The sequence below is a fragment of the Frieseomelitta varia genome, unplaced genomic scaffold (genome assembly GCF_011392965.1).
Source record: "Frieseomelitta varia isolate USP_RPSP 00005682 unplaced genomic scaffold, Fvar_1.2 scaffold_919, whole genome shotgun sequence".
NCBI lineage: Eukaryota > Metazoa > Arthropoda > Insecta > Hymenoptera > Apidae > Frieseomelitta > Frieseomelitta varia.
Genome location: NW_025110722.1, coordinates 44,539 through 62,687, shown reverse-complemented (window position 1 = coordinate 62,687; position 18,149 = coordinate 44,539). Strand labels below are relative to the sequence as shown.

Below are 18,149 nucleotides of genomic sequence, written 5' to 3'. Positions count from 1 at the left end.
GACTAAAGATAAGTGATATATAATCTAAAAATTGTTATTAACCTTTTGCAAACTCTCGTTTGCATTTACGTTCTCTGGAAAGAAAAGAGATAAAGAGAATTGTTTCATTATTTTTGCATAATTTGACTGGTGAAAGAATTGTCGAAAATAAAGAGATTCTTCTGTCACAGTTTTTAGAAAGAGTTTGCTCGCAGAGTTTGCTTGAAGAGTTTTTTAAACTGCTTCAACGGCTCATTGTAATTATGATTACAATATTATTATGTAGCATTTCGACATATAATCTCTGCGCAATAATGATATTATAAATTTTTTTTTAATTATATTATTATTAATATTAAATTATAAATTTCTTTATAAAATCATTAATAGAATTCTTGAATTTGATCATCACTCAATGATGGAGACTCAATTCGTAAGTTTCTTCATATTTGGAGAGAGATTTTATTGTTTATTCTTTACAGAACTGTTCAACTATATTTTTTTTTACAAGTAGAATTACCAAGTCCTCTGCGCGTTGTATAGACTCTTAATATTTTATACTCCGTTTCTAATAGACTACTCTATTAAAATATGATCGCTATGAATTTTAATAGAGTAAAATAATCTATGTGACGCATATGGTTGAGAGATTAATGCAAGTATCTCCATCGTTCAAGTCTCTGTTTTATAAATACTGTTCTCTAAATCCAGATTCCTTTTCTGTCAATTTGAAGTATTTTTCTTACATCTTTTAAGAATAATGTTTCCCGACTATTAAACTGTCCAAGTTGACTGTTGTAATTAAGATAATATTTAGCTTACTTTGGATGCGCAAAATTACTAAAAGTCCAAAATGAAGCCTGTAATAAACGAAGAATGTGTTACTCTTTAAACGTACATCTTCTGATATTTTTGTCCAACACATTGTAATATCAGCTCATTTACGTAATAAACACTCTTCGAGGCTCCAATAAGTGAGCCAATTAATTCAATTTTATTACTCTAGCGCGAAATAAATAAACACTCAAAGGTTACTGTTCCAGTACACCTAGTAACTTTCATTCCATGTAATTTTTGTTCTCTACGGTATCTTCGCGCCAAAGGCACGCGTTTTAAACAAATGTAAATAAATGAAATAATTTTTTCCGGTGACGACGGCACTCGGTTTTGAAGAGTCTCGCGTGGCGTGCACCGTAACGTCACGTTCCAACACCGGAAGGTGAGTCGCAGCCTCCTTCTAAAATCAGGGTGGCCAACGCGAATATATAGACGCGTCCCTGCCGACGTCGAGTTTGTATATTTACGCATACCGACGGGCCCGACGTAACGCAGGACGGCCACGGCGGCGCGACGCTTTTCGCGTCCCGCTGTATATTTCTTCAAGCACGCACACGCGGCCGCGAAACGACGCAGCGCCGCGTCGCAAACTCTCGCTGTGCGAAGAACGACGCCACTCGAAACTCGAGGCGAGCGCCGCGTTATTTTTCGCGCCCGGTTTCGACGCGACGCGAACCTTACCCGAATATATACGACGCGGGACTTTGTAACACGAGACACAACCGCCATTTTCTCTTTGTCGCGCGTGGCGATCCTTTCCGATCGTTCGACTCTTTTCGTTCAGTCCAGTTCGTACAGAGTCATACTTGTCAATCAGTTGACTACAGCGACGATCGGTTTTCTTTTTATTTTTCTTTGAGATACGGTGAATATCGTTGAATAATTAAGCAATGAAAATAGAATATTTTCCGAAAGTCTGATGTTTTTATGAGACAAAGAAGATTTTAACCCTTTGTGCGCTCACCGAGAGATTAAAAGTTTACATGTTTCGGCATCTTATATGTACTTGCTTTGTACGAACGTTTGTGTTATTTTACCATTTGCGAATCGCTACAAGTTAGAGCACGAGAAATGTTCAAACGTTCTTGCACCGTGTAATAATATTGCTTGTTTCCTTTGAATTTAGTATTACTTTAAATACAGTATTTTTTTCAAATATCTTAATATTTCTTTATTATATTGGAACATGTCTGTTAACAAATAGAAACTCATTTGTTACTAGAAAATATCGTGTTCTAATAATATAATATTTGAATATTAAGATATTCGGAAGATAGTAGTTCAGAATGGGAAAACTCTACATGAAATTATTAGAAAATATATTTTTCTTTGCCTTGTGTTCAAAATGTATCAAAAGTCATTTAACGACATAAAAATTTACTAAAAGCAGACTTGAAACCAGCAGGTGAAGAATGCACTCGTCTTTAAGTATATTACAACATGAATTTTGAACTTTATAATATAAATCCTAATTAAACTTTATAAATCCTAACTAAACTTTATAATATAAATCCTAATAAATAAATTTTAATTGTTTTAAGTATTATAGATTATCTGCAGATTAAACACTCAAAGGTTTATTTCTGTGGATCTTTCTCAATAAATTTCTAATCAAAAAGTTTAAATTTTCCCGTCTCTTCTAATAACATAGAGTTCTTTAATATCGTACGACACTTTTACCACGAACACGTAACGAACATCACACCAACAAATTACGAGTGGAGAATTACGGGACATCGCGAGGACACTGACCTCGTAGGAAACTGAATTTTAACGCGAAAGAATTTTAACACGATTCTGTCAAGTGTTTCTTTAAAAGATCGTTAATCAATTGTGAGAACAAGAAAACGAGCACCAAAAGTCTCTAATTCCGTGGCACTGTAGGTGCAAAATGTTCCACGCCGCCTCGCCTACCGGCCCGTAGAACAAAGATTAACTTTTCATTAAGCGTCCTGTAGAAAAAAAAAAAAAAAATGTTCGTCTCTGTAACATGAGCGATAAACTTTCCAGTTTTGCAGTCGATCAAACACAGAAAAAAAAAAAAAAAAAAAGGAGTAGAAAAAAAATGGGCGAAAAAAACCAGACGCATTAAAACGCAGTGGAACCATGAAAATTTTCCAAAAATTCGTAAATATCGTCGATGAGCAAAAACATACGTATTCGACGGCACGTTACGCACGCGTCGATTGTTGAACGACTCCATTATTCTTGTTCAATATTCTAACTGTGATATGACAAATCGGCGATCTCTGATAATGAATTAGCGAAAGAAGGAATAGATTACGATTTAGAAGGCTGACTGTGAAAATTATAGTAATCACGAGCGACACGTAAGCACGATAAACACGACGATCGTGAAGATCGCTGTCTGACTGGTTTTTGTATTTGTCGTGGATTAACCTGTTTGCATCCTGATTAATGATTAATTTCCAAGATGTTCCTGATAAAATTAGCCCATTGTCACAAAACACAGTTTTTCTGTTTGACAAATTAATAAATAATTCCGTGAAATTAATCATTTCCATTATGAATGTCGCGCAACAAATGCAGCAAAAGACAAATTGGAAAATTGCAAAAAATACGACCGACAAATACAATGATCCTGCATCACAGAAATCTACGACTAATTATATACTTGTTTTATCAATTATTTATAATTTGTCTCAAATTAAATAAACATCATTCTCTATTAATGATAGTCAATCATAACTGAAAACTGAAAAATCGTCATGAATTTGAAAAAATCAAGAATTATCAACATACGTACACAATATAAAATAATAACATAGTATGCAATTATAAAATATTTATATGTATTTTTATCATTATGTTCGAATTATTATTAAATAATATTATAGTATCTAAAAGCTAATTTTAAACTGCATAAATATAATGAAAACGTTGATGCGAGTATGCTTCATTAGTATGCCATTAATGGTCGACTATTCGCGGATTGATAAATATGAAATTCTTAATCCACTACTCGTGGAATATTCCGCTTCGTGATATATTGTTAACTCAGAACAATATTACCCTAAAATTCGGTTTCTGTATATTTGAAGATATATTAACAACATTTTTAAACATTTATAGTTTCATTTTCGTCACAAATATTCTACAGACGAATCCACGCTTTTTATCACAAAAAAAGCAGAAGAGAAAAGATTTCTTTGAAACTCTAACTTTCCAGCTTAACACCTGGACAATTGTTCTACCGCCATCATCAACACCGGTGCGCTGTCAACCACCCTAAAAATTCCGCTCCAGCGAGAAAACCACAATTCCCTCAGCGTATAACCGCCCTATAACCAAAAGGATCCGTATCAGCTCGCGTGCGGAATTAAATCCGAGTCCCACGGTGCCGGTCGCGTTCTCAGACACGACCGTTTAGGCGTTCCTTTCACGTAACGACGAGCGTTTAGTCGTTTCGCGGAATCGCTTTTCACTCGGCGGACCTCCGCTGGTCACGCACACGTGCGAACCATCACGACTTCGCCCAGAACGAAGCTATTTGCCACGGAAGAAACGAACGCTATCCGGCTAAACCAGGAAAAATCGCGAATCGTGTGGGAAAGTGGCGGATCGGCGAGGAGACGCGAGTTTTGGTAGCCGGTTATCCGGAAACGAAGAGCGGAGAACGAGCCACGTGTTGCTTTTTTTTTCTGGAAACAACCGTTTGAAGGTGAAAGCGTAGACTTCTAAGGAAAAACGGACGTTTATGTTCATTGCCATCTGGTGAACCGATGTGACTTGTCGACGTTATAATTCTTGAAATTAGACGGATTTTGTTCTACGGAGGAATATAGAAGAGGTCTTTTCTTTCGTTGTTAACCGATTTGCGGACCATAACGAGTGACCGAAACCGTACACAACAATTCGTCGCTTTCTTTTCGAACTCGTCGGTATATCACTTTATTATTGGATAGAAATTATTGAGAGGTAATAAATTCATTATTTACTTCGCCTGGGTTATACTTAAATATACTTAAAATTGAGAAAATATCGCAATTTTCGGATAAAACGTTCTCGACGTGCGTGGCACGTCATTCCAGCGCGAGAGGACAAGTTGATATCCATTTTTGTTACAGAGTAAACTAATCAGAGATTCGAAATTTATATGGTAATATATTAAATAAACATATTAAGAAGTATGTGTTTAAAAGTAAATGTATTCTTAATTTGTCACGTGCTTCTCATTTGGTATTAAACACTTGTACACTTTTGATAGCTTTGGTGAGTATTCAAAGGATTAAGCATTACGTTAAAATTAAAATTTGTATCTTTTGTCTGTGTAACGGATATATGTAATTTTTATAAAACGTTATGTTACAGTAAAGACACAACTTTTCGTTTCACAATTATCATCTATCTATTAGTTATATAATTAAAATCTTATTTATCTTATTTCAACGATTTTAAAATAGTTACAGAAATCAAAGGATTGGTGGCAAACATATATAATTTGTTTGTCGACAATTCATTTTTCCACCGCGATAGTATTTCAATTTCATTTTCGAATTGCAAAGACGGGGTGTCGCACGTCAATTAGAAGCCACCCTAAATCAACTCAACAAATTGAAAGGTAAGAGAAACTGTAATATTTACCAAAAATTGATTACTTATTAACACCTTCTTGCAACAAATAAATTTCTCAAACTAAACTTTTCACTTTTCCTCGCAAATATTGTACGTCCGACTCTCATTACACGAAATTAGAAGAAATTAAACGACGATTAAAAAAAGATCGACAGACAAACGACAAACATCGCTAGCCCTCACGTTCTATCGTTTCCTCGTTGAACAGCCTCGAAAACATACCTACTGCTATTCGAATCTACAGCTGGAAAGAGGAAAAAAAAAGAAAGAAAGAAACGTGAAAATACGAAAGAAAGGAGAAATAGCAAAGAAGAAACTAAAAAAAAAAAAAAAAAAAAACGGAATCGAGTGGATTCAGGGGACAGCAAATTGAACAGCTCGGGGGCAGAAGTTGGTAATGATCGAAGAGACCGCGGACACGAGGCCGGAGGGGCGGCGGTAACAGTCGAATTAGCGAAATCACGCGTACGTGAGGGCAATCGCTAAACCGTTGATACCATATAATCGGTAATATCTTTCCGCACGCTAGAATGTCTCTTTTTGCGCGAGGCCAGCCTCCTCCGGGCGATCAGCCGTTTCTTGCCTCTTCCGTCGAGCGGCTCGCCAGCTTTTTGGGACATCTAATGTCCTTTAAATTGGCCGATGAACTCGAACGTCGCGCTGCTTATCCCTACGGTCCGAGGGATTTTATTAATTTCCACGACCGCTGATGGGATAATGATAATGATAATAGACCACGGGGACGTTGAACCCGTGTGTCCCGAGCATTGTTGAGCAACGTTACAGAAACGACAGGCCGACGACGGTAACAGAATTTGGAACGGCGGGTTTCTATTTCTAGAATGGAGTGTCGCCGTTTCCCCGGTGAAACAATTTTGATAGAACGGGAATCGAAATTGCGACGACAATTGCCAGGTAGCACGGAGGTTCGACGAAGCTATAAAAAAAAAAAAAAAGAAGAATAGACTTTTGGATTAAAGTGCCATTACACGAGCTCCTCTCGATCGAATGTGAACTTTTTTATCATTTGAACTTCGAATTTATTTATTTACACTTTAAAATTCCCAATGAAATTAAATACAGTAAATTATACACTGCATTTATAGGAAATCATATAATAGAGAAAACATATAAAATAGTGAAAAAGATTTTCTACTGAGGTTCTATTTTTTTAACATGTCATAAATATTGCTATATTTATTAAGTATTAATGTTGCTATTACTATTATTAATTCAACATCGTTTATAATGTTTAACATTCAATATGTTTCTTAATACACGAATTTATATTATAAAAGTCTACTAATGACACGTTATATTAGGACGTAAAGAATAATTGCCAGTTCACTAAAATTATTCCTTTCTCAGCTAACATTTATCCGGCAATGTAAAAACACCGAACGCGGCCAACGTAGCTGTATCGTATTAAATCCTACGTCGGAGTAGCAAAAAAAAAAAAAGAAAAAAAAAGAAAAAAGGTTGAATCATAAGCGGATTTTTTCGTCTCATCGAATTTACTAGTTCCGTTGATTTCAGAAGTCACGTTAATGCCAATGGCGTTTAAACGCGCATGAAAAATAGTTGGTATAGAGAAGACGAAATTATCATCAAGCTGGCAGCGTCACTGTCAGCGAGCGCGTTCATGCGTCATTTACTGTCTCTTAAATCGCCCCGGGTGCGGTTACTTCTTGCGTATTTTACATTGTGGCCATCGCCGGTACGAAGCTTCTCTTCCTGGACACATTCTTGTCACCGTGATGATGAAGGAGAAGAAGCGCAATTTCGAAATACCACCGGGAGAAACTATAAATTGACTGTTTCTTACGTCTCGCGTTTTTTGTAAACTCTCCTTTTCCGTAAATCTCGAGATTTCAGACTAGCAAAACATGTATTTGTATTAAAAAAAAAACATCTCGTAAAGAAAAAGAGACCACGGTATTGTAGATTTAAAATTTATTTAGAAAATTAGCCTGCTTATCAATTAATAAACCATCGAATCCCAGTTCAGTGATCTAAATGAAATTAAGATTCATTGATAGCACAACAGGTGCATTAACAACACGCTTAACAGAATACTATGCTAAACAGATCAAAGTGGCCGAGGATTTCCCACGTGAAAAAAAAAAAAAAAAAAAAAAGAAAAGGAAGAAAGAAAGGTTGCACACCATAAATTCATCTAATTATTTGCATATAAAAATTCGTTCCATCGCAGCCCTCGGTCGGTTCCGTTTTCCCGTAACTTTTCCAATTAAATTTTCATAATGTTTCATTTCGCGATCAACCCGGCGCGATAAATCGCTCGCCTCTCCTTTCTTCTTCTTTTCCCTTTTCTTTTTTTCTTTTTTTTTTTTTCTTTCCTTCTTCTTCCTTCGACTCGGCTCGTGCAAAGGCATCATCCCCACCTTGGGAGTTTCCCCCCGTGTCGTCGATCATCGTCGGCGAGATTTACGCGGCGTAAACAAAGGAAAGGAAACGCCTGACTAGGAAGGCAGGTAATTCAAACAAAAAAATAAATCATACGGGCTCGCGCGCGGTGAGAATCGGAACGATGTGAATCGCGTTTAACCCGCTCGACGGCCGCGTGGCTCCGGAGGCTCTCCTCTGGCCGTCTTCTCACGGAAAAATCCTGCCAGGCTAATGAAATCGACCGCACAATCGCCATTATTCGCGGAAACGGGACGGCAGCCGTGCAACTCGTTGCACTCGCTTCGCGAAAATCATCGACTCGGCTCGGCTCGGCTCGCCGTCCAGGAAAACGCGCAGCGTGATAGGTACTTGCGCTTCATTTACTGGCTTGGTTTCCGATTTTGATTAGCTCGATGCGAACAAGGGGGGGGGGGGGGGGAAGAACAGTTACAATAGTTGTGTCGCGATAGGAAAATCTATTATACACTATCGTGCAGAATCCCAAATTATTACAATATAATAAACAATTCGAATGAATCTGTTTAACTTGATCTTAACGTATTAACGAAATTATTACTCGAAAAAGATACTTTGACTATTATTAACTGCCGATGACATTTCCAGATGGTGCTTTTTGAATTATCTCTTCATTTGATAGCTAATTGTTTTCAGTGAATATCAATTCTTCTTTTTTTTTTATAGATAACTGTGTTGTATGTACATTTCTTTTTGTTAAAAATAATACATGTTAGAGGCTAACGAGAATATTGTCATTTTTTGATACATTCTATCACACGCTATTCTTTTTAATAATAAACGCATAACACGGTTATTTACAACTGTATGTTTTTCATTTACGAATTCTCTCTAATGAAATTTTGTAAAAAAATCCTTTCAAATTTTGACTCGTACAAAAGATTCTCAGAAATTTTTATAAAAGACCATCACAAATAGGTGTCAATTAAAATATATATAAATACGTATGTATAATTAATGTCCCATTAATAAATATATATAAATAAATATATATAATAATTAAATAAATATATATGATAATTATTCTACAAAGTGATTCTAAGAATGTTTATTGCCGAAACATGTATTTTTTGATCGCATTGAAAAGATTTATACAGATTTTATGAAGCATCAGTTACGTGAATAAATATGAATCTTGAAAATTAACAATAGAAAATTAACAATAGAAAAACGTTCGTCAATCGTAACTATTGAAACGTAACAAAAACATCAAGCGTCCAATTTTTCATGCACAATAGTGTACACACATCTATTTGTATTGACTGTCACGCGAAATTCACGTGAGACAGAATATTCAATTTTTATAAAATACTACACTACTTACTATAGAAATGCAATGAAAGCATATACTGTTCGAAATTGTTTTTGTCGATGATATTCATCTGATTACTTATGAGTCATCAATGACTACTGTAGCAATTAACAGAGTCGTTTTTAATTTTTAGCAATGGAATATGATGTTCAACTTCGAACTGTCATTTGCCAGCATATTCAAGCATTGTAAAAATAAATAATATCCGTTGTACTCGAAAATTGTCACTCATCCTCACAAGAAATGCAATGTTTTCTTTGTAAACAGATTAAAGAATGTCTCAAGTACTCAGCTCTGATTCGTACAACTCACACCGCTTGAAATTCTACAGTATTTATTTCTATCAATCTTGAAAACGTAAGTAAATGCATGAAATTCTAGACACAAAAACACGTTTGGCATAGTAAGTACTTAAGACTTTGGGAACTCGTCTATTCAACGACAAAGAGATATCAGTACTCGCGGTTTAATTGACAAAATGTAATCCGTTAGAGACGAAGAAATTTTTCTCCAATTTTTTCCTCTTTTTTTTTTATTGGAATATAAACAAGATCGTTAAGAGCGTTAATAAACGGAATAATGGCACGGACTGGATTCACAGAAACTATGAAAATAAACTAATAACGATCCAACGATGTTTTTTTAGTAGCGTCGTAATGAAAGAACCGAGCACAATTAATTGGTCGCGAGCAAAATAAAAACAAGAAAGCGCCTCGCGTAAATATAATATCATTCCTCGTGCGTGTTACCTTTTCAACCTGCGATTCGACACAAACTATTTTACAAAAGTACAAAAAAAAAAAGAAAAAAAACAGGATCCAAGAGAAAAGTTCGAAAAGGAAAGTCGCGCGTAAAAAAACAAAATTAACCCGTGTGACACCGAACAGCAAATTAATGCACGCTTATTCTGTCAGCGAGGCTCGACTTTCACGATTTGAGCGCGGCACGATCGGCTGGAAGGGAGGAAGATTGATACACGGCCTGCATAATTAAGCAAGGACGCAGCATCGTTGGACGTTCTTAATTCGTTGGGCGTTCACCGTCGTCCTTCCATCGTCACCCAATTAGTCCTTTAATTAAGCCTCTGGCAATTACCAGTCGCGGTTGCACTCCGACTCGCGTTAGCGAAATTTTTCGATCGTTCTCGAACGCGACATTGCGTGGCTTTCCATCGCACGAAATTCGATTCTTTTCTTTCCCCTCTTTTCCGCCATATTTCAACGATCGTTCGGCGGGATTTTTATTGCCCCGGTGATTATTTTCATTAGCCCAGTCCAATCGGTTTTTACGAGCGCAGGCAGTTACTTCTCTCATTATTTGCGACCTCTTGCTCTCGGGAAAGTCTGCCGCAAAAGACTGCACGTCGTTTCCATTTGTTTTTCACCGGTATTGTGTCTGTTCGGTATCCGTTTCGCTTGTTCCGCGAACAAGCTTAAAAATAAAATTCTTTTTTCTTTAAAAGGATCCTTTGTGTCATTTATAGAGTTATCGTGCGTATCTGTTCTTGCTGTTTTCATTTCCCCCTCTGTGCTTTTTTATTGTATTTTTTAATAGTATTAGCGCCGGCTGACAGCGACTCTTTCGAGTTTAAATAACGCGTAGCATGTTTGAGATTTCTTTGAGAACAACGTTTTTAGTTGTTCTCAGAGTAAAGGTATCAAGTTGTTAATTAAAAGTGGGATTTTTGATGTCTGTGGAGAACCGCGATGAGAGATTATAAAGATTATAAATATCTACATAAAATAGATAGAATAGATATAAATTATAGAACGGTTGTAAATTAAGTTTTACTTTTTGGCTTTATGTTTTCAATTTTTTATGATAAAACGAAGTAATTATAACTACATATAAACATAAATATTCAGTAATGATTACTAAATTAGGTATAATAGATTCAGTGTTTTGAAATTTTACATATCTGTTTGATTATGATTCAAGACAATATATGTAATTTTTGTACAATATACAAATTACTGCATGTTTTTTTGTACTTATAAATTATTGTATGATTTATGTTGTTATATCCGTTCAAAAAAGAAATTGATTACCACTTGAGAACCACATTATACCAATATCGACAATAGTTTTCTTTCTTATTGAAGAAATTATGACGGTTACTATTTTGTTGAAAAATTTTTTTTATTTGATTAAATCCATCTTCGATATTTTCCTTGCAAACGCATACAATAGTATAAATTACAGCAGTGATCAAATGGAGCAAATTACGGAAAACATCGTTTCTTTGCAAACGAAAATGATGCAACTCAAGAAATTTGATTTTGCAGGAATAGCGCTTATTATGAAAATTCTACTCACTAATCTTCATAATTTGGCCGGTAATAAAGAATTATATTGCTCCTTCTCTGAACTGCATTCTATAAATATCTTTCATTATAAATTTTGCCTCGAATACCATTACGAACAAACAAGGTAATAAGTATTATTTTGAATTGCATTGTTTCTTTAATTAACCAAACAAATGTCTAGTTTTATTCAAAATCAGGCTCTCTCTCGCTTTTGCTGAAAAATTATATTTTTTGTATTTCTTTTTCTTTCGAGTCATTTTCGTCGCAATATCAATATTAAAATCAAATCCACAAAAGGTACACTGTGTATTATTTCGAGGCACGATGAAATAAGCGTAATAAGAATTTCAAAACATTTCATCTACTATAACGTAACAATTTTTTTATCGAATAAATTATCTAAAATCAGCTGTTTCAAATTAATCCCCTTACTGTTAGTTGGTACCTCATAATTTTTACATATATATCGTCTAGAACTACAGATCATCTGAAAACGGAGGTGTCCACTGCGTTTCAGTAGAGAAAATCTTTCGCAAACGTAGAAGAAAGCTTAAAATGTTCAAAAATACGACGAAAAATCGCGGCGATAGGATGAATTATTTTGCAAAGTGAACGTAACGCGCGCAATCGCCGCGGAGCGGAACTGACGCGATTCCTCAAGCCCCGGTCGAAACCATTCGCTCGCTCTTGGCTCGTTCCCGGACGCTGCCGCCATCTGTCGACGCGATCGCCAACGAATCGAGCCGCCGGCTCGCGTTTCCCCTCCGAAAGGAGAGACAACGAGCGATCGACGGCAATGCCATCCGTGACTGGACACCGCATATGATTTCACGGACGGTGCTCGCTGTCTTATTCGTGTGTAGAAATCGTGAAGATCTCGCGTGGATATCCGCCTTTAAATTGGATTGCAGCTACCTGCAGTCTCTTTTTCTCCTCCCCCCCCCCCCCATCTCCCGCAGGAACCGTTTCGTCTCTGTCTCCGTTTCGGCCAGTTACCACGTTTCTCCTTCCGTCCGCGAGGTGTGTTTCTTTTCTTTTCTCTCGTTTCTTTGGAACGTTTTTCCGTTCCTTCTTTACGCGCGACGGGGCACGTTGATTTGTTACGTAAGCAAGCGAATTGGTCGATCGTCCAAGGTGACTTCGACGATCGAGAACGAAGAAATGGCCCCCGCGCGTCGAGATAACGAATCTGCGACGTCTTCACGCGGTGCCACGCAGTTTCGACAATTACGAATCGATCATTTTGTTATTATTGTTTTTAAGCTTCCGTTCACCGTGATTGCTGCGTTTCTTTTTTAAGAATTAAACACTGGGAGTCTTTCATCCTTTCGTTGTACGATTTTTAAGAAACTGCGGTAAAAGTTCCATAGTGATTATTCCACGAAAGATATCAAGATGAGTAATTATAAAGAATTTGCAGACTCGTTCTTCTCTTTAGAGCGCTATGTTTAAACACGTTTTGCGCCTCCTAGAGGAAGCAATTGCCAAAGTTTATTTTCGCCGGTGAAAGGAACGCGCGATAAAAGATCGAGTCACATTTGACAGAGATATCAATAATTTCCCCTCCTACGATTTACGCTACAACTCGTGCTAAAAGTACACGAAGAAACCAACAGGTCTACTCAACAAGTTTCTCAGTTGAATTGCCTGATTTTGTCAATTATGAACGTATTTTCTATCGAAACTGGCGCGCAACGCGGATGATGAGAAATCTGTGTATCAACCGAGAAGGGAAGTTGCCAATCTGTTTTGAAAAAAAAAAAAAAGAAAAAAGAATGACGACACCGCGGACGCGAATAAGAAGGAAACGAGCGCGGGATCTCGACGTCGGTATCGCGTCCAGTCGATTTGTCCGCTGGCGCGGGGCAATTTTGCCTGAAGAAGAGAGAGAGCACGGAAGGACACGGTGGTTTCAATCAGTTACTGCCGCGGGTGAGTACCGTGATTACGCGACGAGGACGGCATTAAACACTGGCATTACGCATTAGTACATTATGAAAAAAAGGTCTGGCGGGGAGCGTTATCGAGCCGCGGGATCGGCCACCGAATCGGCCAGTCCGCGGTCCTCTCGATCGTTAATACTCCTTTTATTCCGCCGTGACCACCGGCCATTAACGATCGATATCGCGGCGAATTTTACTCCTTTCCTCCTTTTCTCTTCTTTTCGTTGGGGCCTCCTCCCTGTTTTCTCCTTTCCAACGATATATATACTTCACGATGGAAGTGGAAAGATGAACGACGTGACTCCGATTCCGTGCGTTTAACCATTATCGGTGGGAGGAATAGTAATTCTCGCTGGCCTCGAACCGCGTGATTCGAAAGATTCTACATTGTGCGAGGTTTATTGACGACAACACGTGACTGAAATGCACATGCCTCTAGAACATGTGACACAGAGAAGTGGAATCCGTTAGAAAATGAACGACACAAAAGAATAATGCAGAAAAAAGCGATCAATAAAAAGAAGACTGAATCAAGAAATTGTATTCACTCAAACAGCGTCAGACACGAAAATCGACGAACTTTCCGCGAAGAAGAGAAAAACTGAAAACTCCGTTATATTATTTTTAGTTTCCTTTAGTTTCTCAGTGTCGGTTTGCACGATTGGAAGACACGTACGAGTTGCCGAACGGCGACACGAAGCATCTCGACGTCGATACGTCGAAGTTTTCCCTGCTCGAAGACAAAGAGGAAGTTTCGAACAAGTCGAAGGTATTTGCGAAGGTATTCGTTGGTTCGCGGTTGCGGCTAAATTAAGATCGTCGAGTGTTTGGGTGTCGGTCGCGCGATCGAGTTCCTGGCTTTCCTGGAGTGGAATCTTCTTTTCGTTCCCGGTTGTTTGGATTGTGGCTCCTTGGATCTTCGCTGGGCTGGTTGCTTCGATCGAATCGATGCACGATTTTCGTGTGTTTGCGCGAGTCTCGGATCTTCGTGGATAGAGTTCTTGGCTCTTGATCGTTCGGACATTGTCTTTTTGTTTTCCAACGGAAGAATATACGATTTCAATTGCGAGGATAATGTCTCACATTCACTCTCCTTTGTGTCTCGATCGCCCAAAAAAAAAAACGGTGTTCTTAAAATTTTTAAATAAACGTTAACTTCTTTCTTCGATGATCGCTTAGAGTAATTAAAGACTGATCGTTAAGAACGTAAAGATGTAGCCTTGGTGGTCCTTGAATTTATTTATTACCATATTTTCACGTGCAAAGTACCTCCCCCCTGTAATTCTTAGATATTCATAACTCTTTAAGAGGTCCTATATATCGACCGCGTCGTGTCCAAAGATAAAACTCCGTACTCTTTGTCACTTCCATTCCGCGACACCGTATAATTATTCGCATACTAAACTTGTCACGTAATATATCAAAACCTCGACGCTGTAATTATCCAATGCCTTAATACCAGAGTTTTCGTTCACTTACACGACACTTTCCATGCAGTGCCTTCAATCATCAATTACCTACACGAACGAGCCTTTAATCCCAAATCTCCCACTTAATACTCACAATGGACACGAACGACCCTAACAATAAGTTTCGTCTCAGCCTAGGTAACATTTCAGATTTTACTCGGGTTATTATTACAGGTATCGAGGAACAATTTTTGAAATCAGAGAAAGTCGAAGTTTAGCTTTTTAATAAGTATCTGAATCGTGATAATTTAAATGATAATGGTCAAAATAAACAGATTTGCACAATTACGTTTCTGTCTAAACAGAGATATCCGCATTTTTCAAGCGATTATGTAAACAAAAGAATGTGAAATTCATCGTAGGACGGGGTGATAGAAATAAAAGAAAAATGGTCGAAGGAGAAATAGAAGAATAACAAACGAATGGTTACATTCGTTATTTAGCAACGAGGGATTGTATAACTGGATCGCAAAGCATTTGCTTTTCAGTGATCATGTGTTTCATTTCGACCGAGAAATTTCCTTGTCTTAATGTGACTTTTTTCTTTTAGCATAAATTTCTCGTTAACCAAACTGATACGATCGTCAACAGGTCGAGTAACGATCCGTACAGTACATCACGATTCTTCGTCAGAATCCGTGAAACAAGCTGAAGAATCTGCCGGAAAGAATGGACGATTCTCTACTATACGGTGCCATTTCTCTCGACTGCCGTTACATGCCGTTTTATATTAATTACAATTACGTTATATTAAATTACAATTTACTATAGACGATGCAATTTCATTGTATTTAATTTCACTTTGTGTTCTACATTGTACGTGACAGAATATTACTTTTTATGAAATGAAAAACAAATCATATTTCACGAACAACCGTCCTGATCAGAAACACAAAGAAAACTAGGGATCGAAAAAGTTACGAAATGTTTAAACAAGTCCCATAAGAACAGATAAATAAATATTCGTAAAAATAAAAGTTTCAGAAAACGAGAATCTTCCTGTCGAGCAATTTTCAACATTTGTAGCAAACATTGACTGCCATTTAATGAAAAGGTAGGTACTCGAATATAAAACTGAATTTCTAATCGAACGTTCTGAAGTAATTTTGTTTCTGTGAAACTTATTACACCGATTACCACGAGAGAACAGAATTCAACACTTCTTCTGTATCAAAATTTCACGAAAGCTAGTATTCTTTTATATGCAAGTACGGAATCTTCTTCAAAACTGAAGGGAACCTCGATTAATTTCGACTCCAGCGAGAGACTATTTATCCAGTTAGATGTTAATACGTCTGTCAACGTCCACGTTTACGAGCTAATTTTTTCACAAATTTCAGCGACGATTCACTGCACGAGTATCACTGTCCGAAGGACCTCAGCCTCTCCATCTTCCTCTTTTCCCTTTCGCCTCGATATACTCCACGTCAAACACGGGCGATCGGTAGTCGACATAAACGGCAGGTCCGAGTTTTAATTTCCTTGGAGCCGATCGCGCGCCCGGTTTCGCGTTTCCGCTCGAGCGATCGACCCGGACCGTCGATCTTCTTCTCCTCGTCTCCCCTTTCATCCGACATCGCGTCGTTCCTTCCTTTTCTTCTTATCTCTCTCTTTCTCTGTCTCTGTCGCTCGATTCTTCGATCGAACAGTGTTCGAGTCTGTGTATCGTCTTCTCCGCTCCAGGATACTCCGTAATTTACGGTTTTGGATCATGCTCCGATCGAGGTGGAGTAATGACAGGTCGATCGGCTCCGGGCTACCATCTCCGCCGGTTTCCGCTCTCCGTCTCGCGTCTACTTATCGCTGCCACTTTCAATCCTACGAATCGACCATTCTATTTTTCCCTCCTCTCCCTTGTTTTCTTTGTTTCTTTTTTTTTTTTNTTTTTTGTTGCGCAAAGTTTCGCGAACTGCGTACGTCGGGGCTCGTAATCCGGTAATTCGTGAAAAACGAGGAGTTTTATATTTTATTACAGTAGCAGTGGAAACCTGATGAAAGGATCGATTTTACAAGTAATCTCGAATTTAATGACAAACTTTTGGACTCGACACGCCAACGCAAAAGGAAAAGAGACAACGTCAAAGTATCACGTTTTATCATTCAGAGTTCGAAGTTCCGTTGGCTCGGGACGTAAATCGAATCGAAGGCTTATAAAGAGGCAACTGCAGTCACAATGCAAGGTTAGTCAACGTAATCGCGATCATCGTGAAGCCGTTCGAGAGCCTCGCGAAAAATGATGATGCCTACGCAAATGCTGGAGCGAGTCAGGTTCAAAACGATTGTCTTCGACCTGTGAACGGTTAATCGACGATCGATCCTCAGAAACTTCTCACGTCTGTTGTGTATCGTTTCGAATAAAACGTGGCCTCTCACACCCAACAGTTTGATAGGTACCTTTGGTTTGGTTCTCGTTTCAAAACAGCCAAAACTCGAAACATTGCAGTAACTGTGCTACAATCTTGTTCTTTCTGTACAATTATTTCTTCATATTCGAATTCTAAAAACAAATGTTTCGATATAGATAAAGATTCAATCTCAACTTTCATCTGTAGTCACGGTTCTTCAATTTTTTTTTACGTTTTAATTATAATTGTACGCGTGTGTGATTTGAAAAATAAAATTCTCAAATCTTAAATTGAAAAGAGCAAGAAGTTTCATAGATAAATATTCACCTAATTCATCTCAACTTTTTCTAAGTTTCATCCAATTGTAGCTCCAACAACCCACAAAAGTAAAAGTTCGAAATTATCAACTTCTAAATCTAATTTTTCTATAGATAAATCCAGCTATCTCTTTCTCTCTCTCTCTCAGTTTCATTCAATTACAACTTCTCGATTTCCTCGTGTTCCATTATAATTGCAGCATTTCAAATAAAAGTCCAACGATCATCTCAACGATTCCAATACCGATTCTAAATCCACAAGCTATACCAATCGTACACCTAAATTCACAAGTCACCATAACGTTCACCGGCCAGCCGAACAAAAAAACGCTCGGACCCGTCGCGAAACTCGCGTCCGTCCGCGAAAACTCGCGCGCTGTTGCTCTGTTGGCACTCGCGAGCTGGCTCTCTCGTTGGATCCGTCAGGCTCGTCACTTTCGTTTTCCATTGGAATCGGCCCGTTCCGAGCGCTCGCGGATAAATTCGTCACGGTTGCCTGCGGCCCTTTCACGGCTGACGTGGCCGCTGGGGGGGGAAAAATCGCCCGGTCGATGAATAGTCCCGCTAATAAGAAGAAAACGCGCCACGGTGGAGAGAAAAAAA

General features: G+C 38.0%; 1 protein-coding gene across 4 annotated transcripts in view; it reads right to left on the bottom strand.

The window, feature by feature from the left end:
- Positions 1–18,149, bottom strand: part of LOC122537582 (zinc finger protein basonuclin-2-like) — a 34,859-nt gene that overhangs the window by 9,156 nt on the left and 7,554 nt on the right. Inside the window, exon 1 of one of the 4 annotated variants that reach the window (XM_043670843.1) lies at positions 17,132–17,318. The exons of the other annotated variants lie outside the window; for them this stretch is intronic. The gene's annotated coding sequence lies outside the window, so the exon portion shown is untranslated. Of the gene's footprint in view, positions 1–17,131; positions 17,319–18,149 lie in introns of those variants that run through there. 4 annotated transcript variants of the gene reach the window in all.